The sequence below is a fragment of the Eulemur rufifrons genome, chromosome 5 (genome assembly GCF_041146395.1).
Source record: "Eulemur rufifrons isolate Redbay chromosome 5, OSU_ERuf_1, whole genome shotgun sequence".
Taxonomy (NCBI): Eukaryota; Metazoa; Chordata; class Mammalia; order Primates; family Lemuridae; genus Eulemur; species Eulemur rufifrons.
This window is the reverse complement of record NC_090987.1, coordinates 30,621,767-30,643,947: the sequence shown is the minus strand read 5'-3', so window position 1 is coordinate 30,643,947 and position 22,181 is coordinate 30,621,767. Positions and strand designations below refer to the sequence as shown.

The 22,181-nt window shown below is 41.3% G+C and overlaps 1 protein-coding gene across 1 annotated transcript in view; it reads left to right on the top strand.

The window, feature by feature from the left end:
- The first annotated feature begins 2,421 nt into the window (after positions 1-2,421).
- Positions 2,422-22,181, top strand: part of GALNT1 (polypeptide N-acetylgalactosaminyltransferase 1) — a 93,950-nt gene continuing 74,190 nt past the window's right edge. The window contains exon 1 of the mRNA XM_069468110.1: positions 2,422-2,496. The gene's annotated coding sequence lies outside the window, so the exon portion shown is untranslated. The remainder of the gene's footprint in view (positions 2,497-22,181) is intronic.

The window sequence follows — 22,181 nt, the reverse complement described above, 5'->3', positions numbered from 1 at the left end:
ACAGACCTGTACAGCATGTTACTGTACTGAATATGACAGGCAATTGTGACACAATGGCAAGTATTTGTGTATCTAAACCCATCTAAGTATAGAAAAGGTAAGGTGTTGCACTACTACTTTATGAAGGCTAGGACATCACTTGGTGATAGGAATTTTTCAGCTCCATTATATTCTTATGGGACCACTATGATATAGTTAGCATATCATTGACCAAAAACATCATTATTCAGGGCATGGCTATACATAGAATCATACAATATGGGCTCTTTTGCACCTGGCTTCTTCCATGTAGCTTACTGTTTTTGAGGTTTCTCTATGTTGTATCTTCTATGGCTAAGGTACTCATGGAAGGCATTCCTTTTTACAGAATAGTTCTCAACTGTATGGCTAGACCACATTTTGTATATCCACTCAACAGTTTCTGGACATTTGGATTGTTTATATTTTTTGGCTATTGTGAATCAAGACTGTTATTACTATTTATGTGCAAATTCTTATATATTTTCAATTCTCTAATGTATATATCTAGGAATAGAATCGTTGTGTCACATGATACTTTTATGTATTAATATAACTTTTTAAAAACCTGGAAAATTGTTTTCCAATGTGGCTGTACCATTTTACGTTCCAATAAACAAGGGTTCTAACTTCACCTTATTAACACTTGTTATTATCTTTTTTTATTACACCCATTGTAGTGGGTGTCAAGAACGCTCCCATTGTGCTTTCAGTTTGCATTTCCCTAGTGACTAATGATGTCAAACATCTTTTTATGTAACTGTTGATCATTTCAGTGTCATCTTTGGTAAAATGTCTATTCAATCCTTTTGCCCATTTAAAATTGGCTTATTAGTCTTATTGGTGAGTTGTAAGAGTTCTTTATATATTCTGGATACAAGTCCTTTATCAGATGATTTGCAGATCTTTCCTCTCAAGATAGAGTACTTTTTTTTTGGTACAGTATTTTTCAACGACTACAACTTTATTTCAAAGTGAAGTTTCCTTGTGGAACATTAACAGGCTAACCACGATTGACTTTGTTTCAAAATATTATGTAAGCACTTTAAAAATAGTAACTTTTTACTTTTATTTTAGAATACTTGGAAGATATAGATAAGCGCAACACAGAATAGTAAAATTCCAGAGATTATCTTCAGTAAATTTTTTTTTTTTTTGCTTAGAATCTTTTGGTTATATGAACCTATACAACATACATTTAAAGTTTAAAATGGGGCCATTTAAATAATATTAAAAATAATTGAGTAGTCTCTTATTCCAGCTCTTGGATGGCAAGCACAAGACACAAACCTCTGAATGATTCAAGCAAAATATTAATTTATTAAAAGAACTGTTGGGGTTGGTTATGCCTTGTGTGAGCAACAGCGAGCCAAGGTTTTGCATTCTACTCTTCAGGGTAGGGTACGGCCGAGTATCTGAATTTGTACCAAGTGAGTGTTTCCCAAGGGGCCACAGTGGAACGGCCCCTCTCAAGACAAGGCGCAGAGACACTTCCCCGAACAGTCCCCGTTCTGCAGGGGGCCCGGGCGTCTTTGCCCCCGAGGCCCGGCTGCCTCTTCCGGCAGTGCGGGTCGGTGGCCTCCCCTCTCCTCGCCCACTCTCGGTCCGGACCTTCTGCATCCCAGTCGCCAGGCGCGGGGCTCGGCGGCGCCGGACAGTCAGTCCTTCAGTCCCAACCTCCTCGGCCGCCGCGGACGGCCCCACCGGGTCAGGGCGGCCTGTGCTCAGCCCGGGGCCGATCCGTGAGCCTCCTCGGCGCGGTGAGGACACCTTCCTTCATTTTGATCTCACCCGGTGACCTGCTCGACGTGAAACGGTCCGAGTTTTATTTTACTTGCTGCGGCAGCCTCTTTGTCCGTACACAGGTTCGGGGCCACCGCTGGGACGGCCCGGCCGAGCCCTGCGCAGACGGAGCCTCCCCCCCGCCCGGGCCCCGGCCCCGGCGCCGCGGTTCCGCGCTGCCCGCGGGCGGCTCGGGGAGGGGAGGCCACCGCCAGACGCCGGGACCTCCGGCGCCCGAGGGCAGCCCGAGGTGGGCTCGCCGCAGGGGGGGCGGCGCATCCGGGTGAGCGCGCGGCGCCCCCGCCTCCCCCGCGCAGCCGCACGGGCCGCCGCCGCCCGGCACGCCGCGCGCAGCCAGGACCGCGCCCGAGCGGCCTGCGGGCGGCCCTGCGGCCCCGGCCCGCGGCGCTGAGGCAGCTCCGAGCGACTGGCAGCGGCGGCAGCATGCGGGGCCGCCCCGAATAGCGCGCCGAGCCCGCGAGGCCCGGCGCGGAGGCGGGGGCGGGCGCGGCGGAGGCGGGGCCCGCGCCGGGCCCGCCCGCCCGCCGGGGGAGCCGCCGGCAGTGGCCGAGGAGGCGGCGCGGCGGACGGCGGCCCGAGAGTAGCGCCCGCGCTGCGGCCCGCGGGACCGCGCCGCGACCGCCCGGGCCGGCCCCGAGGAGCGCCTGCCGCCGCCGCCGCCGCGCGCGGAGCGAGGTGAGTGTCCGCCCGCACCCGGGCCGTCCGGGAGCCGGGGCCGCCTGCGCGGGGCCGGAGGAGGCGGAGGAGGCCCGATCGCGTCCGCGTCCCCGTCCCTTTGTGGCCGGCGCTGCCGTGGGCCAGGGCGCGGGCGGGCTCGGCGCGGGTTCGGGTCGGGGACTTCGGGGCCGCTAGACACGCGGTATGTCTGGTTGGCAGCTGCGACGAGCAGCGAGTTTCCGTCCTAGTTTGACATTGAGTTAAAACCGTTTTTCTTTAGAAGACGGAAGTTTGTTTTATTGACAAAAATATACCTAAACATGGCTTCTGGGTTTGGCCGTGTGGTACTTGGAGCCGCGGTGCCAGCCTGACCCCCGCCGGACCGGTGCGACGGGGGAGGGGAGGACGCGCCGGCAGCTGGGGGTGGGGGCTTCCCGACCCGCTGCCCCCGAAGAGGACTCGGCCCTGAATTAGCAAAGTCTGTGGTTGGGAAGTAGCGGGCTTTAGGTAATGTGGCAGCCTTTCCTGGAAGAATGAATGAATGAAATGTCATTTACTCACCCATAATCAATACAATGCCCATTTAAAGATTTACCAAGAATTGTGATGATTTGCATTGTCATTGCCTCTCTTACCTGGTCAACTTTGCTAAGTGAGGGTTTCCCCCCACTCCAAATTTATGACCTTGTGCTCATTCTCAAAGCCACTGAGCTAACCAACCCGTCAACCAAACTCTCTTGGCATTTTTTGGTAAGCGTGGGCAATAGGCAAAGTAGTCTTTGTGCACTGTTTCTGGAGGGCAGAGAATGTCACCGTAATTATACCTTATGTTTAATGCATTGGTTTATGATAATTCATGTCAAGAACCCTGAGAGTTAGGAGGTCTTGTGTTCATTTCAACAGATGAAGAAGTTAAGGCCCTAAGAAGTTGTAACTTTCCAGGTCACAAGTTAAGGGCAGAGTTGGCTTTCAAACTTCTTTACATCTCATCTGTGTCTAGACCTGGATTGTCCAGTGTAGTAGCCACTAACCACATGTGGCTATTGAAATTTAAATTTTCAAAAATTCAGATCCTTAGTCACACTGGCCACATTTCGAATGTTCAGTAGCTGAATGTGGTGAGTGGCTACAGTTGAACAGCGCTGATCTAGACCATACATTCATTTATTTATTCCGTAAATAAATATTTATTGAGTGCCATCTGCCTGTGAGGCACAGTTTTAAGTTCTGGGTACTGCGGTGAATAAGAAAGACAAAATGTCCTTGCTTTTACGGAGCTTGCATCTTACATGATAGTTTGAGGTTGTTTCTATGGTACTTCAGAGCCTTGCTATTCTACGTGTGGTTCCTGTACCAGCAACATCTCTATCACCTCGGGGTCTAAAAGAAATGCAGAATCTCAGGCCCCAACTCAGGTCAACTGAATCAGCATCTGCTTTAACAAGATTTCAGGTTATTTGTGTGCACTTTAGAGTCTGGAAGCCTTTATTCAGAATGCCAATGATAACTGGGTTTAATGAATGTTCTTATGGTTTGGTGCCTCTTTTAAGCAGTGGACTGCGAAACTCCTGGGAGCACTCAACATTTATGCAAATACTTGTTAAATGCCTTGCTTTCTCAATAGAGTTAAGCTTTATATGAGCAGAAATTGTGACTTCCTTTTCAAGCCATGTATCCCTAGAGATTTTACAGTACCTCAGTAAATGCTTGTTGGGTAAACAAATGAGTATACTAGAATAGTTAAAACTGGTTGTTAATCCCAAGCAGTTACGGGCAAGGTAATTCTTATGGCATCAGGTGAGAGCATCGTGCTAGAGGCAAAATGAAGAGGGATCTACTTGTAGCTTTTCAGCTGGAAGCCCCAGCTACCCTGACCGGAGTTTTGCTTCTGACTCACTTGCATGCCCTGTCTTTTAAATAATATTAATAAATTTGAAGCTTAATCATGTTAGTGCCTCTTATATCACTTTTTTAAAAACTAAATTCCAGACATTATTTGGATTTCACCAGTTTTTCCATTAATATCCTCTTTCTGTTCTAGGATCCAGTCCAAGGTATTGCATTGTATTTAGGCATCATGTTTCCTTAGTCTTCGGTCTTTGACAGTTTCTCAGTCTTTCCTGGTTTTTCATGACTTTGGTATCCTCAAGAAGTGTTCTGCCTTTCTTTGATGGATGGCTTTCCATAGACCAGATAGGATCATCCAGTTCTGGGAAAAGGCTCTCACACTCTGAAAAGTAAGGCCACAACAGGGATAACCCTATTTCTACTTTTACTTATTTGTTTATGTAATATGTACATCTATCATGCTTATGTAACAACATACAACTTTAGTACTCTGTTTTCAGTAACAGATTTCTTGGATACAGTTCCTAATTGGTTGAGATTTAGAAAATTGTTACACCATTGCAATTGTGAATCACTATTTTAAAATATACTGAGTCTTATTTTTCTGATGGGTTAAGAGCTAGGCTGAGGTGGAGAAGGAAGGAAAGAGGAGAGATCGGATAAAAGAGGCAGTAAGTAGGTCGGGGGGGACAAAGGCAACAGGTAATGGGGAAGAGGAGTGGGGCAGCTGCATAGAAAGAAGAGAGCTAGGAGTGAATACTTACTGTTTGTTCATTTATTCAATTAATACTTACTGAGTGATTAATGTGTGCCAGACTCAAGTCCAGTGCTATAGACTCAAGATAACTGGGGGATGGACAGCATTAAATAAACATGTATGTAAGTACATAATGATTGCAGCTCATGATGAGTGCTATAAAGAAGTCAAGGGCTCTGGAGAGACTGGGCAGGGGAGCTGCTGCTTTAGGTTGGTTGGGTTGGTGAGGAGGGCTTCTCTGAGTACGTGACATTTGAACTCCTATAGCCAGCTTTTGGGGACCCTCCATAATTACCCCGCACTGCTTACCCATCTTTCTGTTATTTCTCAACACACACATGCCCCTCAGGCACTGTGTTTATTTCTGGCTCTGTGCCTTTGTATATGATTTCTTCTCCTTCCCAGTATGTCCCCCTCTCCACATCCACTTGCGGAAATGGTATCTCTCATTCATAGATTTGTTCAAATCCTGTGTCCTTTCTGGATTCATGCACTGTGTTTATCTATGCTTGTCTTTGTCACTCTGCCTGGAGTGTGTGGTGTTTAGGGGGGTAGGGATAAGACTTTACATTTATATCCGTGTCCTCACTTAGTCTAGCACTAAGCTAGGTTCAATAAGGGGTGAAAGGGAGATCCATTCTGAAGTGTTCACATTTGGGCAATGACCCTTAGAACAGTGAGTAAAGGTCCAGGTTTTTTTTTTAAATTAAACTTTTTGTGATGAGGCAATTATAGATCCACATGTGGTTATAAGAAATAATTCATGAAGAGCCCAAGTACCCTTTACCCAGTTGCTTTCAATGGTATCATCTTGTAAAACTATAGTACAATATCGGACCCATGATAGTGACAGTGATTGATAGTCAAAATACAGAACATTTCCTTGGCTGCAAGTCCTTATGTTGCTTTTTTATAGCTAAGACTACTACTCTCTCCCCTCTACTCCTGTCTTAAGCCCTGACAATCACAAATCTTTTATCCATTTCTATAATTTTGTCATTTCAAGAATATTTGATAAATGGAATCATAAAATAATTACCTTTTGGAATTTGTCCCCCCACCCCCAGCATAATTCTCCAGAGATTGATTCAGGTTGTTGAATGAATCAATAGTTGCTTCCTTTTTATTGCTAAGTAGTATTCCATAGTACAGATATATTTTTATGGTTCTTTTAACCATTCACCTGTTGAACATCTGGTTGTTTACAGTTTTGGCTATTTCAGGTAAAGCTGCTATAAGTATTCGTGTACAGGTTTTTGTGTGAACATAAGTCTGTATTTCTCTGGAATGAATGTCATGGAGTGCAATTGTTGGATTGTGCGGTAATTGCATGTTTAGGTTTTTAAAAAACTGGGAAACTATTTTCTAGAGTGGCTAGAACATTTTACGGTCCCACCATTGATGTATAACCAATCAGTTTCTGTGCATCACCACCACATTTAGTCACTGTTTTTTTTTTTAATTTTAGCCATTCTGATAGGTATGTGGTAATATCTTATTGTGGTTTTAATGTACATTTCCCTAATGGGTAATGATGTTGAGCATCTTTTCATGTGCTTATTTGTCATTGCTATATTTTCTTCAGAGGACTATCTTTTGTTCATTTTCTAATTGGATTGTCTTTTTTACTATTGAGTTTTGAGAGTTCTTTATATATTCTTGATACTAGTCCTTTGTCAGATATGTTGTTTGTCTGTAGCTTATCTTTTCATCCCCTCAATAGGGCTGTTGCAGAGCAAAAGTTTTTAATTTTGTTGAAGTCCTGTTGCTCAGTTTTTTCTTTTATGGATCATGCTTTTGATGTCAAGTCTAGGAACTCTTTGCCCCAACCTAGATCCTAAAGATTTTCCCCTAGGCTATTTTTTTTTTTCTCTAAAGGTTTTATAGTTTTACATGATTCATTTTGAGTTACTTTTTGCATGAGATTCACATCAATGGTTTTTTGTTTTGTTCTGTTTTTGCCCGTGAATGTCCAGTTGTTTCAGGGTCATTTGCTGAAAAAGCTTTCTTATTTGTATGAGTCTGTTTCTGGGTTCTCTGATTCTGTTCCAGTGATGTATGTGTCTGTCCCTCCGTCAGTATCGCACAGTCTTGGTTACTGTAGCTGTGTGATAAATCTTGAAATGGGGTAGACTGATTCCTTCCATATTCTTTTTTTCCCAAAGTTATTTTAGCTATTCTAGTTTCTTTGCCTTTCCATAGAAATTGTAGAACAACCTTGTTTATATCTGCAAAAAAATATTGCTGGGATTTTGATAGAATTGCATTAGATCTGTATCAATTTGGGGACAACTGACATCTTTACTATGTATGTTGCATTTTTCAATCTGTGAACACAGTTTATCTCTCCATATATTTAGATCTTTGATTTTTTTCATCAGCATTGTGTAGTTTTATCATACAGGTCCTGTGCGTATGTTTTGTTTGATTTTATTAGATTTGTTTCATTGGTTTTGTATGTAAATATTTCCCATTTTTTTTAGCAATTGTAAATGGAATTGTATTTTTACTTTTGGTGCCCGCATGTTCATTGCTAGTATTTAGAAATATAATTAGCTTTCATATGTTGATCTTGTATTCTATAATCTTGCTGAACCCACTTATTAGTTACGGGAGTTTTCTGTAGATTCCTTGGGATTTTCTGTGTAGACAAGCAACCATGTCACCTGCAAATAGGGGCACTTTAATTTCTTACTTTTTAATCTACATACTTTTAATTTCCTTTTCTTGCCTTATTGCACTGGGTAAAACACCAGTACTATGTTGAGTAAGAATGGCGACAAAGGATTTGTTTACCTTGTTCCTGATCTTAGGGGATCTCAGTCTTTAACCATTAAATAGAATGTTAACTGTAGGGTTTTTGCAGATGCTCTTTATCAAGTTGAGGTTCCCCTCTGTTCCTATCTCTCTGAGAGTTTTTATCATGAGTGGGTATTGAATTTTGTCAAATGTCTTTTGTGCATCAATTGTTACGATCCTCTGATTTTTCTTCTTTAGCCTATTGATATGATGGATTATATTGATTGATTTTTTTTGACTGATTTTTAAATATCTAGCCAGCCTTACATCCATGGCATAAGCCTTACTTGGTCATAGTGTATAATTTTTTTATACATATATCGCTGACGTCTGTTTACTGATATTTTGTTGAGGATTTTACATTTATATTCGTAAGGACACACAGCACTATAAGTTTCCCTCTCAGCACTGTTATAGGTGTGTCCCACAAATTTTGATGTGTTATATTTTTATTAAATTCAATGTACGTTTTTATGTCTGTTGAGACTTCCACTTTGACCCATGGATTATTTTGAAGTGTGCTACGTAGATTTCGAGTGTTTGGAGATTTTCCTGTTACCTTTCTGTTTTTGGCTTCTAGTTTGATTCCATTGTGATTGGAGAACACACTCTGTGTGATGATTTCAGTTGTTTTAAATTTATTGAAGTTTGTTTTATGGCCCAGATATGGTCTGTCTTGGTATATGTTGTGTGGGCTCCTGAATAAAATATGTTTTCTGTTGTTGTTGGGTGGAATATTCTCTAAGTGTCAATTAGATCCTGTTGGTAGATGGTGCGGTTGAGTTCTATATCTTTACTTATTTTCTCTCTAGGTATTCTATCACTGTTGGGGCGGGGGTGCAGATATATTTTCAGCTCCAAATCTGGGATATATGAGGAATATATGAGGCAAAAATAAATCCCAGGGAACTCACCATTGTGTTGTTCTTGGGACCTGAGATCTCTAGCCAGTGTGCTTCCCTCTCTGCACACTCAGAGTTGTTTTACGTTTGTTTTATGTGTAATATCCAGAGTTTTTAGTTGTACTTAGTGGGAGGAATAGGGAAAAATACATCTCTTGCATCTTCCTGGAGATGAATATCCCCGAAGGACCAGTTTTTAACATTTCCACTTTCGTGGGCTGCTGTTTTCCTAACATACATATAAAATACGAATTGCAAGAAAAGTGAAATTGAAAGCTACAATATATAACTTCCATTTTTAAATTGAGTTCAGTAGGTGTAAAATTTCTCTGTCAAATTATTATCAAAGTTTCTAAATGCTTACTCTCAGCCTGTTTACTTCCTCATGGACTAAGTGCCTGCTTGCTGAGTAGGGACAACACTTTGACTAGCGCTGCCTAGAGCAGTATCGCTTGATTCTTCATAAAATTACAAACCAGTGATTAGCCATTCAGTTTAATTTCTCTGCTGTTTTCCTTGTATTTTTATAGGGACTTCTTCAGTGTAAAACCCTGTTTAGTCCTTAAGGATAAGGGATGGTTGGGATTGATTTTAGGGCAGGTGTAGCAGCAGTGATGAGAGCTGAGAGTGCATTTCTGATTTCAGATGATCCATTTCTTCTTTAATTTTTAGAATTCTTATAAATTCTTACAAACTATAAAACAAATTCTTCTAAGAATCCTTTGAAATAATTATAATTTATGACTTTTAATGTTAAAGAATATATGATTGGAGCTATAAGAAACAATGGTGATCTAGCACCTCTTGTATTTTCCTGGATAGAGCTGGAACCCATTCTACTAAGTGAAGTATCCCAAGAATGGGAAAATAAATGCCACATGTACTCACCATCAAATTGGTTTCACTGATCAACACCTAAGAGCACTTATAGGAATAACATTAATCGGGTGTCGGACAGATGGGGGGGTGAGGGGATGGGTGTATACATACATAATGAGTGCGATGTGCACCGTCTGGGGGATGGACACGCTTGAAGCTCTGACTCGGGGTGGGGGGCGAGGACAATATACGTAACCTAAACTGTTGTACCCCCATAATATGCTGAAATTGAAAAAAAGAATATATGATTGGTTTTGGATCAGTAAAGATGTTTTAAGTATTGGCTTCTGGTATGTTATCTTTTGGTTGACAACCTTGGCTATGGGACAAACACTATGGGACAGTGGTTAGAACTTTTCTAGGGAGCTGTGAAATGAATTGAAGACAATTTCTTAGGTTTAGATGCCATGGTTCTTGCTAGATTTTTGTGTCTTTGGCAGTTATGACTTATTTCCATTTTAAAAAAATTAAGTATCCGTTCATTTATAGAAAAGAGTAGGATTTGCATTGCATTGGTAGAGCCACATGCTAAGTTATTAGATTATTCTTTGGAAATTACACATTATGGAAATACACATATAAAATTATGTTTTATAGTTTACTATTTTGCTTTAGGTTAAAGAGTGAGTGAAAAATTCTGGGACTGCTGAAACTCTCATTTGTCCTTTCCTAGGAATTGGTTATCAATAAACACTTTACTAATATTTATAAGTCCCTGTGCATGGCACTGTCATAGTGGTGCGACCTGACGCTTTGGAGATTGAAGTCCATATTGTGTTCATATTAGGATTGTAGAATTATTTTTAATTATTTTAATTGTTTCCATGCAAAGGGAAACACTATCTGAAGTAATACGACTGTTGTAGAGGGAATAGCCATGATAGTTCCAGCTTTTACCTATATTAGGGGCAAAAGATAACTAAAACAGCTCTGCCACTGAGGATGGAAAATGGAGGTAAGATGGTCTCTGATCTGAAACTTGGAAGAGGAATGAGAAGGTAGAGGCAAGACAAGGGTGGCTAAATGTAGACTGAGAATCTTTGGACAGGGCTGGAAATTCTTTGATGAGCAGCATTTGTGGAATTTCAGTGCATGAGAGTATAGACACTCCTGGACAGAAAGAACTTTTGTGACAGAAGCTTTTGACTAGAAATGCTTTAGAGTTAGAGGAGGGAATGTACACCGGCAGCTTATCAGCTGATCTTTTGGCTGTGGTGGGCTCTTGCCTCAGATGGGAAAGTTTGAGGAGTATTAGGGGAACTGTGAGTTAGTTCAGACAGACTGAAATGTAGGCTATTGATAACTGGAGATTGGGCTGCAAAACACAAATAAAACACAGTGTAGGGAGCTCTGGCCACATACCAAGCACTATTCTAAGTGCTCTGCTTGTGTTAATTCACTTGCTCTTTATAACAAATAGATGGCATGGAGAGGTTAAGTGGTACAGCTGGGATCTATACCTGTCTCATGTCTGTGCATTTAGTGCAGCAGTCTGGCTCCAGAGATTACGGTCTTAACCACAGCCACGAAACTAGACTGCCTTGCTAGGGTGTTTTGTGCAAGATTGAGAAGGGCTTTGAATACCAAGCAGAAGAGTATGAATGTTATTTGCAAGACAGGAAGGAGCTATTGAAGGATTTTGATGAGGATATTGATTGACATCATCAGAATTAAGCTTTAATGTACATGTAGGTGGGTGATTGTTATTTCACAAGACTAGATGTAGGAAATGAGGCTGATGCATTAGTCCAGATGACTTTGTGTACAGGAACATACAGGTGCATTTTTAGAGATCGAATCAAATGTTCCTGTCAGTGGGTGAAGGAAAAACAAGTCAATCACTCGCCTTCTAAGGGGATGCCACCATTAACAGAAATGGAAAAAAAGAGTGTCTTGGGGCATGTCTGGTTGCAGGGACCAGAGAGGGGCTCCAGGTGGAACTATCCTGCAGGCATCACAGTTGAAAGACTAGATCTTACAGGAGAGATCTGGTCTGGAGGTACAGATGAGCATCTTCAGGTTGAGATGGTGAAGACGGGGAGTGGTGGAGAGCTTGAGGTATAAGCCTGAGGGCATGCTTACAGTCAGGGCTCTGCAGGAGGAAAGCTCTGTGAGCAAATCTTTATTGAGTATCTGGTGTGTGCCAGATACTGTGGGTACAAAGTGAACTAAACCGGCAAGATTCCTGTCTTCGTTGATCAGTCAAATGAGGCAGACAAAAATAGAGACAATTAAGTAAGTAATGGGGAAAATGACATTTTAGCTGACCCAGAGATCAAAGGATTTTGTAAATACAAAGAATAGGGGCAAGAGGATTTCACTAAAAAGAATGGTATGTGCAGAGGCCATGTAGCAGAAGAGGGCTCAGTCTGTTTAAGGAACTGAAAGATCAGTGTGGCTGACAGGCCATTGGTGCAAGGGAAGGGGGATGAGGTGAAAGTAGAAAACTTGGCATGGGACAGCTGATACCTTGTTCTCAGCGCTGTTAAGGTTTTGAGCAGGAGAGAGCTCTGCTTCAGGTTTTAAGCAGATCACCCCTGCTGCAACGTGGAGAATGGATTTGAGTGAGAGAGTAGGATAGGGAAGGAGGAGGCATGGAGACTAGTTGGGAGACTCTTGCAGGAGGCCTGGACTCAAATGGTGGTAGTGGACATTCCCCTTAGTGCCTCTGTTTTTTCTTTATCATATCATGTTATATGTCATGTTGCCACTGTCAGCTTATCCATCTGTGTCACTTCTAGACTGTGAATTCCTTCGGTAAGGTAGGGATCCTCTCTTACTGGTCTCTTAAGCATTAGTGCCTACCGTCTGAGGAATGATCAGTATATGTTGAATAAACCAATATACTGACCTTCAGACTGAGTTTTTTTTTCTGTTGTTTTTTCCTTGAGAGAAATTCCAAGACCTGGGGAGGCTGATGGCAGTGTTACAGGGGAGAAGGAGCATTCTGAGTGTTTGGGGTCTGTGAGGAGGAGTCTGCATGGCGTTTGGAGGTATTTTCAGGCATCTAACCATTGGGAGGTCTACGTGATTTCCTCCCCAGGAGAATTAGAAGGGGCAAGGTGAGACAGCCAATAGCAGAGACCTTGTGAAGAAGACAGTCACTGATATCCAATGCTGTTGAACAGGCAGCGATGTGAAAATATTTCTTGTTCTTTCTGTGCTCTCGTGGTTGTAGCAGTGAGAGAAGAGCATAAATCATGTTATAAGGGGGTAGAAGGTGAATGCATGGTGGTAGCAAATGTAGATGTTCCTGGAGGAAGTGTTTTGGAGAGGAGAAAGAAGAAGGTTGTAGCTTGTGTTAGGGGTAGGTGAGGGAAATGTTTTTTTAGGGTGGGAAGGAGCAGAACTTTTTATAGGCAGTAGAGTATGCCAGGCCAGGGAGGTAAGGTAGGTGAGAGTCAGTGTGGGGTAACCTGGTACTAGGAAGGTTGACTGTGGTGACTGGAGATGGTGACGCCCATTGCAGGGGGCCACCATAGTCAGCTCCTAGGATGTTGCTATTGGAGTATGTGCACTTAATGGTTGTGAGGATTTTGTTTTACCAGAGGAGCTAGAAGTCTTGATCTTTCAAGTGAAATGTCCTGGTTTTTAAATGTTGGCAATTAATTCCATTTTTTAAAATCTTGTTTTTGGAGGGGAAGGGGTGACAAAACCCTCCTCTCTGGCATAGTTTGGCCTGAAAGTTAGCTCAGGATAAAGGAGGGTGGAGGTGGCTGGTGAGTGTAAGAGAGAGGAGAGGAGTAGTTTGTGCAACAAGGCTTCCAAGGCTGTGGAAAGGGATGTAATTAAGTGTACGGGTCAAGAGTATTACCCTTGGGAAGGAAGAGGGACTCCAGAGAGGAGCAGAGGGAGTGTGAGGTAACAGTGGGGTGGAGAGAACTTGAGTCTGATAAGGTGGGATTGCCCTGTCGGGTCAGACAGGCATCGTTGGATGGTCTGTGAGATGTGCAGGCACAGGAGAAGGCAGAGGGTCATGGAGCGAGTACAGGGGAGATGGTGTAAAGCAGCAGTCTCCACCCTTTTTGGTACCAGGCGCCGGTTTCATGGAAGACAGTTTTGCCACTGACCAGGTGGTGGGGGAGAGGGAGGCAGTGCTCAGGTGGTGATGTGAGCAATGGGGTGCGGCTGTAAATACAGATGAAACTTCACTGGCTCGCCCACTGTTCACCTTCTGCTGTGTGCCCCACCCCCAGGTTTCATGGAAGGTGCTTTCTCCACGGACGGGTGGTGGGGGGGGCTTGGTCTGGCTGGTCAGCGTGGATTTACAGTGGACTCAGCCAGTGTCATTTCTGAACTTTCTGTGCAATGTCAATATCCTGGAAGTTGAAGCAGAAACAATGACAAGGGGGACTCGTGTAGGGTTAGATTGTAAGGCTAAAAGGTCCATTGAGGTGGGGGACTTTGTGTGTATCAAAGATTATACGATTACAAAGGTTGTATGACTTTTGTGTTAGAAGCTAAGCACACGAAACTAGAAGCCTGGCTAAATAGGAGAATAGGAGGTGACTTGGAAGCAGATGGAGAAGATCAGGTTTGGCAGGTGTGAGAGAATCTAAGCCCCAAATGATCAGGAGACAGAGGTGGAGATATTTCATGTCTGTGTTTGGTTTTAGCTGAAGGGTAAGTTTAAGGTATAGATAGGTAGATTGGTGTTGGGCCATGAGACATAAGACAAGTCACCAGGATTGAGGCTGCTGAGGATAATGCTGTTAGAAGGCAAGTTTCGGGCTGGATGAGGTGGCTCATGCCTGTAATCCTAATGCTTTGGGAGGTAGAGAAGGATCGCTTGAGACCAAGAGTTCGAGACCAGCCTGGGCAACATAGTGAGACCCCATCTCTACAAAAAAAATCAAAAAAATTACTTGGGCATGGTGGCGCATGCCTGTAGTCCCAGCTGCCTGGAAAGCTGAGGCAGAAGGATCGCTTCAGCCCAGGAGTTCTAGGTTACAGTGAGCTATGATGACGCCACTGCTCTCACTACAGACTGGGTGATATAGAGCAAGATCCGGTCTCTTAAAAAAAAAAGAAAGCAAGCTTAGGTGTTGCTGCCAACAGAGGATTGAGATGGCGTTGAAAATGGGGAGGAATATGGTATATCTAGTGCAGAAATCAACTCACTGGGGAAGGTTGGATGGTGCCTTAAAGATCATTCTCAATATAAGGGTAAATCTTTTGGGTGTGGCACCTAAATGTAGTAGCAGATTTTGACTAATCCATATTCAAATTTAACTATTGCAAAAGCGTGGAAAATACCCTATGTAAAATACTCTCATATATAATAAAAGGGTAATAAAATAGTATATAAAATGATTTGGACTGATCCGATTTGCTTAGGGCAAAGAGGGGTGGGGTTTGCCAGGGATTCACTTCACTCACACCCACACAGATGCTGGGTTGCCAGCTCTGGCCGGATCTATCCAGTTTACCAGCAACTCCCAGACTTGGGTGGGGAGTGGCAGTGGCTAATGCAGTCATGCCATCACTTGGGAGCCTAAAAGTACTTGCAGTCCCAACTATTCAAGAGGTGGAGACTTGAAAAATGTCTTCAGATTTCTCTTAAACTTTCAGCAGCAGAAGAGCATTGGTTTGTTTAGTAACCAGACCATAAGCCTGTGGCAACCAGCTGCTGTGTGTCTGCGTGCCACCCTCTAAACAAAACTGAACAGAAACAATTATGAATTTAGGGATACTCTCTTCTCCCTATCTGATGTCAGCACATTTCTGCATAAAAATACCACTGGGAGAGTAAGACAGTGATCTATATTGCATTATTAAATAATGGCAGCGTTTTTTTAAAATAGGAAAAGTATACTCTGGTTTTTCTTCAGATCATATAAATCTTTCACCTTTTACTAAAATAGGCCAAGTAACATGTTCACATGGTAAAATGTCCTGATAGTACCAAAAAGCATACAGTGAAAAGTAATTGTTCCACCCCAGTCATTTTTTCTTAACATTGTAATTGGAAGTTACGGATATTTCTGGGCCAGATGAGAGTTGCTGCTTTTTTTTTTTTTTTTTTTGAATTAGAGTATTATGAAAGAATGTGAAACCTAAGCTAGAAGGGAAAGAAATCAACAATTGGGTATGGCTTGCTGGTAGGCATTTTTAAAAAGTTAAATTTGGGGTGCATTTTGAGAAATGAAAGGGTAGGAAGTGAGTGTTTTAGAGAGAGGGCACTATGAAGACCAGGGAAAACAGAGTTTTGGGAGAACTTGGAGGTTAAATATAGAGGTTAGGGTAGATCATGTCAGAGAAGAGAGAAGCATGAAGCTTTCACAGTCTGTTTGCAAGGGATTATCTGAGCCAGGAACTAGAAAAACTTCTTTTTGCCAGAGACCCCAAATGGGATATGTAACTAACTTGATTCAGGTTGGGTAGGAAGGTAGAAATAGGTAGACTAGTCAAAGTAGACTGGGATCTAGTGATACAGACTAGAGTAGTAAAAATAGAATTCTTGGAGAAAATTGCTGAGGACTTTAAACCTGAAGCAGGCCAGCTGGGAAGCTTTTATACTATTCTCTCCCTTCTGATTATTCTCTGCCTTTAAATACTATTGAACTGTAATAGAGTTTCATTATGAACTTGAACCTTCTCTATGCTAAATTGTGTTGGACTAGGGAAAAAGGATTTACACCAGAGAAAGAGGAAGGTCACAGAGACTTGCTTCTTTAGGAAAGGTCTTCCCCTTTGTATCTTTGCAGATCCCCAGTGAAGCTGAGATTGAGTACTTTTTTGTCACATAGCTCTTTGAAAGGGGCATCATAAAAATACTTGCCCTAAAATTTCACCAGGCAGAAAGTTTCATTGAGAACTAGGTGGATTCCCTTCTTCCCATGCAACTTGACTCTTTACAGCGCAGTTCCCCACATCTCTGGGACAGACCCCATACCTTATTCTGTTGCTCATTGTGTCTCAGCTTCTGGCTTCTCACTGCACTTCCTAAAACACCTTTCCAGGATTTACTGTTCTTGTCTTGAGCAGAGCCCCTCTTCCAGTCTGAGTCCCAGCATGGTACCTTCAAGCTATACTGCCGTGGTCTTAGTCCGCTTCTCAGTTGGGTTTTCTGGTTACAGGCAGTAGAATTCAGCTCTACCTCACTCAAACAGGAGGTAAGGAAAGGAATTAGAAGCTTTTATAGAACTGGTGGAATGCTAGAGAATCAAGCTGGAAACAGAAACTAAGGCAGCTCTGGGATGCTGGGAGGCAGAATTTACAGGAATGATCTGATCAGTATGTTACCACTGGGGTGATTGAACTCCATATGTCATTTCATTTTTGCATGTTATTTACCCAAAATTGAAGAGTCCTGGAGAGCGCATCTGATTGACTGAACCTAGGTCATGCTGAATGTACCAGTGAGAATAGTTATTTACGATATTTGTAGGGATCTCCGTCTCTTTGGCTTCCTTAGTGGGAAGGGAGACATAGATTTACATTCTCACCAAGATTGTACAAGGTGGGGGACAGGTGATTCTCCAAAAGGAAATTAGAAAGGGGAAATGCTGGGCAGCTAAAAAGAAATACCTCCTCCAGGCTCCTTTTAACGTTAAATAATTTCATTACTCATCACATCATAGTATTAATAGTTTACTTGTATGAGACCAATAATAGCTAGAATTTATTTAGTGCTTTGCTCAGTACAGCTGATACTGTGTCTGATCTCGGCCCTTTACACACTGCTCCTTTAATCATCACAACAGTCTTGTGATGTAGACGACTTGTGTGAACTGACCTGATAATAGGTGTCAGAGCCAGGACGCAAACCCAGGTAGTCTGGGGCTACATTACCTGTATGCTGTTTAAAATATTAACATGGATTAGTTAATACATTTAAATGAATTTGGATTTATTAGTTTTTAGAGTATCTGTATATATTTTTAAAAATAGTCAAAGGCCCTATAATAGAACAATTTAAATATTTTTAGTAACAATTTAAGTTCATCTTTTTAACATGTATGTAAACTCCTTGCAGTCAGGCATTAAATGCAATAGTAAGAAATGTCTTTAAAGAAGCAGGTTTAAACATTTCGTTACAAAATTGTTCACAATTTGGTAGAAAGTTAAATTCACTGCAATTAAACAGTTGACAGCTCATCTTTTAAGTAACATTCTAAGATTAATCTTTCGACATATATATGTAAACTATTCATAAGAGGGCTTAAAGGCAATCTTAAGAAATCTTTAAAAATCTTTAAAGAACACGTATGAAGACTTCATTACAGAGTTCAGAGTTTAATAAAGAGTTCATTTCACTGTAATAAAACAGTTCATACCTCATTTTTTAAGTAATATTATAAGATTCATCTTTTCAAAATGTATATGTAAATTCCTCACAGTAAAATTTTAAATGCAGTAGTAAGAAATGTTTTTAAAGAAGCATGTTTAACACTTTAATACAGAGTTCACAGATTTTAAGCAGTTAAATTCACTGTTATAAAACAGTTCACAACTTATATTTTAAGTAACATTCTAAGATTTTTTTATTTCCTTTTTTATTGACACATAACAGTTGTACATATTTTGGGGGTACGTGTGATATTTTGATACTTGGCATACAATGTGTAATGATCAAATCAGGGTATTTGGAATATCCATCACCTCAAACATTTTTCTTTTCTTTATGTTGGGAACATTCCAATTCTTCTCTTCTAGCTATTTTGAACTATACATTATTTATTGTTAAGTATAATCATACTGTACTATCGAACATTAGATCTTATCCTTCTATCTAATTGTATTTTTGTACCCATTAATCAATCTCTGTTCATCTCACCCTTTCCTCTCCACCCTTCCCAGCCTCTGGTAACCCTCATTGTGCTTTCTACTTCTGTGAGGTCCACTTTTTTAGCTCCCACACGAATGAGAACGTGCAGTATTTATCTTTCTGTGCCTGGGTTATTTTTCTTAACATAATGACTTCCAGTTTCATCCATGTTGCTGCAAATGACAGGCTTTTGTTCTTTTTTATGGCTGAATAATATTTCATAATGTATATGTATCATTTTTTAAGCAATTCATCTGTTGATGGACACTTAGGTTGATTCCGTATCTTGGCTATTGTGAATAGTGCTGCAATAAACATAGGAGTGTAGATATTGTTTTGATATACTGATTTCCTTCCTTTTGGCTATATACCCAGCAATGAGATTGCTGGATCTGATGGTAGTTCTATTTTTAGTTTTTTGAGGAACCTCCACACTGTTTTCCATAGTGGCTATACCAACTTACATTCTCACCAACGGAGTACAAGTATTCCCCTTTCTCTGTATCCTCACCAGCATCTGTTATTTTTTTGTCTTTTCGATAAAAGCCATTTTAACTGGAGAGAGATGATATCTCATTGTGGTTTTGATATACATTTCTCTGATGATTAGTGATACTGAACATTTTTTCATATTCCTTTTAGCCACTTGTATGTCTTCTTTTGAGAAATGTTTATTCAGATCTTTTGCCCATGTTTTAATAAAAAAAATTTTTTTTTGCTTTGAGTTATTTGAGTTGCTGATATTTTCCGGTTATTACTTTCTTGTTGGAAGGATAGTTTGCAAATATTTTCTCCCATTCTGTATGTTGTCTCTTCACTTTGTTGTTGTTTTTTGCTGTGCAGCTTTTATTGATTTCTTTATACATACATACATACATACATAGTCTTGCTCTATTGCCCCAGCTAGAGTGCAGTGGCATCATCATAGCTCACTGCAATCTCAAACTCCTGGGCTCAAGAGATCTTCCTGCCTCAGCCTCCTGAGTAGCTGGGACTAGAGGCACTCACTACCTCCACCTGGCTAATTTTTCTATTTTCTGTAGAGATGGGGTCTCGCTCTTGCTCAGACTGATCTTGAACTCCTCAGCTCAAGCAATCCTCCTGCCTAGGCCTCCCAGAGTGCTAGGATTATAGGCGTGAGCCACCATGCCCAGCTTTATCTGTTATAGATTTTTGCTTTGTGATTAGCATGAGGCTTATAAAAACCATAAATATAACAGATGGCAGTATAACTTTGATTACAAAGAAAAGAAACAACAAGGGGAAAATCTAATAAACTCTACACTTTACCCCCCCTCCATTATGAATTTTTCTTGTCTAAATCTACATCTCTTTATATTGTCTCTTCACAGGATGCTGTATTTATTATTTTTGATACATTTCTCTTTTAGTCTTCATACTAAAGATATGAGTGGATCACACAACACAATTATAGTATTAGAATATTCTGAATTTATGTACTTTTATTAGTGAGCTTTATACCTACAAGTGTTTGCCTTTTGCATGTTAGTATCTTGTTCTTTCAAATTAAAGAACTCCCTTTAGCATTTTTTGTAAGGTAGGGTTTCTAGTCCCTCCTACCCTCTTAGTCTCTAGCTCCCCCAGGGCTTTTTCTCCATGCAGGCATTTGTGCTGCTTCCCATGGGTTGAGTTTTCTTACAAGGGAACCCAAGACGGTGGGGAAACTGGCTGTTCACCTTGATCTTTTTCCAGTGTGGAAACTATGAGACTGGAAGGAAGTGTGCAGGGCCTGGTAGATTGGGGGAGAGGTGTTGTGGCTACAGAAGTCTGTTCCTCTTAATGTTTGCTCAGAGGTTTTCACTTCTCTTTGGCCCTGGAGATCGTCTCAGTGTCAGATTTGAGTTCTGGGATATTGCTGGTAATAATCTTGGAGCTGAATATTTGTTTTTGGTTTTCTGTAGGGGAGAGTGAAGCCAGATTGCTTCTACTCTGCTGTTTTGGTGACATCCCTTCCTATGTACATATTTTTAAATGGTAGTATCATGTATCTTTGACACACACGTACATACGTTAATTATATAATTTATCTGGAAAGAGTTAATGAGGCAACTCCTTACCTTTCCAAGGCTCCTTGGGCTATACATTAGGAACCTGTGGCTGTCCTCATAGTGGCCTGTGGTTGTTCCTCATCATGGCCTGTCTTCCTTCTGTGTGGCAGAGCTGGACCTTGAGTGATCTGTATTAGTCATGCTCACCCATTCCCCTTGCTGGGGATTGATTCAGAAATAGACATGTTACCATTTTAGGCTGAGGAAAGTTGCAGAAGCTTCAGGGAAACTTTTTTCCTTGTCAAAAGCATGGGAAGAGGCCACCTCTCCTTATGTAGACATCATTGCATGTGAGTGTGAGGCTCTGAGCTTCTGTGGGAATATTATTATCAAACTCAAAAAAAAAAAAATCGGCTCAAGAAGGTCAGAGCTGAGAAAATTGTAAGGGAATGGAGCTGGAGCTGCTAGGTTAAGCCAACTCTGAACTCCACCCTCTCCCTGGACTAGCAGTTATGTGAGCCAGTAAGTTTACTTATGTTTAAGCAGTTTGAGGTAGAACTTCTATTCACTTACGGCTAAAGGCATCCCATCAGGTATCATAATGCAGAACTGCCACAGAAAGAAATAACAGGATCCTTCTTCTGGATGCTCGCAAGAACACCAGGTTACTGTCAAATAGGCTAGTCCCCCAACCTAATGAGGTAGCAACTACATAAATTAGGACCCAGGACCTAGGTGTTAGGTTCTACTTTGCCACTGACTACCTATGTCACTAGACCTAAATTTCCTGATCAGTAATAACAAGGAGTTTACCCTGAATAACCGATAGTGTACTTTTCATCTCAAATATTTTCTAATTTTGGAACCCATGAAAAATATCTGGTTAAACTTGATTAGGAATTAAGGAGAGGTTTTTTAAAAACAATGAGGCATCTCATATTTTTATAGTTTATGAATAAATCTATATTTATTATGGTTTCATAGTCTAGCAGCTCCAAGATATTCCATTTCTACGATTTGTGTGTAAATAACATTGGAAAAGTCTTTTAACTTTTCTAAAAGTGTTTTAGAAACTTTTTTTCTTTCGGAGGGCTTAAAATCAGTCGCACTTTAAAAAAAGTTCTTTAAGACCGTTCAGATCTTTTTTTCCCTTTCTTTTCTTTCTATTGTGGAAAATGTCTAATATGTGTAGAAGTATAGAGAATAGTATAATGAATTGTCATATACTCATTATCTCACCTCAGTAATTATTAACATTTTTATTAATTTAAAACCATTGCTTACATTTGGCTCTTCTAAACAGGAATTTTTTTTTCCAGCTAAACTTTGGAGCTAAACTAGACCATCTCTTGCTTCAAGGCTTCAGTTGCCTGCATTTTCTTTTTTTTTTTTTAAGTGCTGTTCTTTTTAGCATGGTAAGAAAGTACAGCACCTTGAAACTAGTCTTTATATTAGCAGTGATGACAAAACAATTATGAATATTTAGGCATTCACATTTGTACCTATCAGAGTAGGAAGAGATACGCTGCTGTGCTAACAAACAGTCAGTCCCCAGATCTCAGTGGCTTAAAACAGCAAAACTCGTTGGCTTTGTGACTGATTGGCTGGGACTCTGTTTTGCCTTATTGTCCCTCTGGGACCCAAGCTGAGGGAGCGGTTACTGTGTAGAATGTTGCCAGCTCTGTTGTAGAGGGAAGGAGAGCAGGGCAAATTGTACACTGTCTCTTAAAGCATCATGG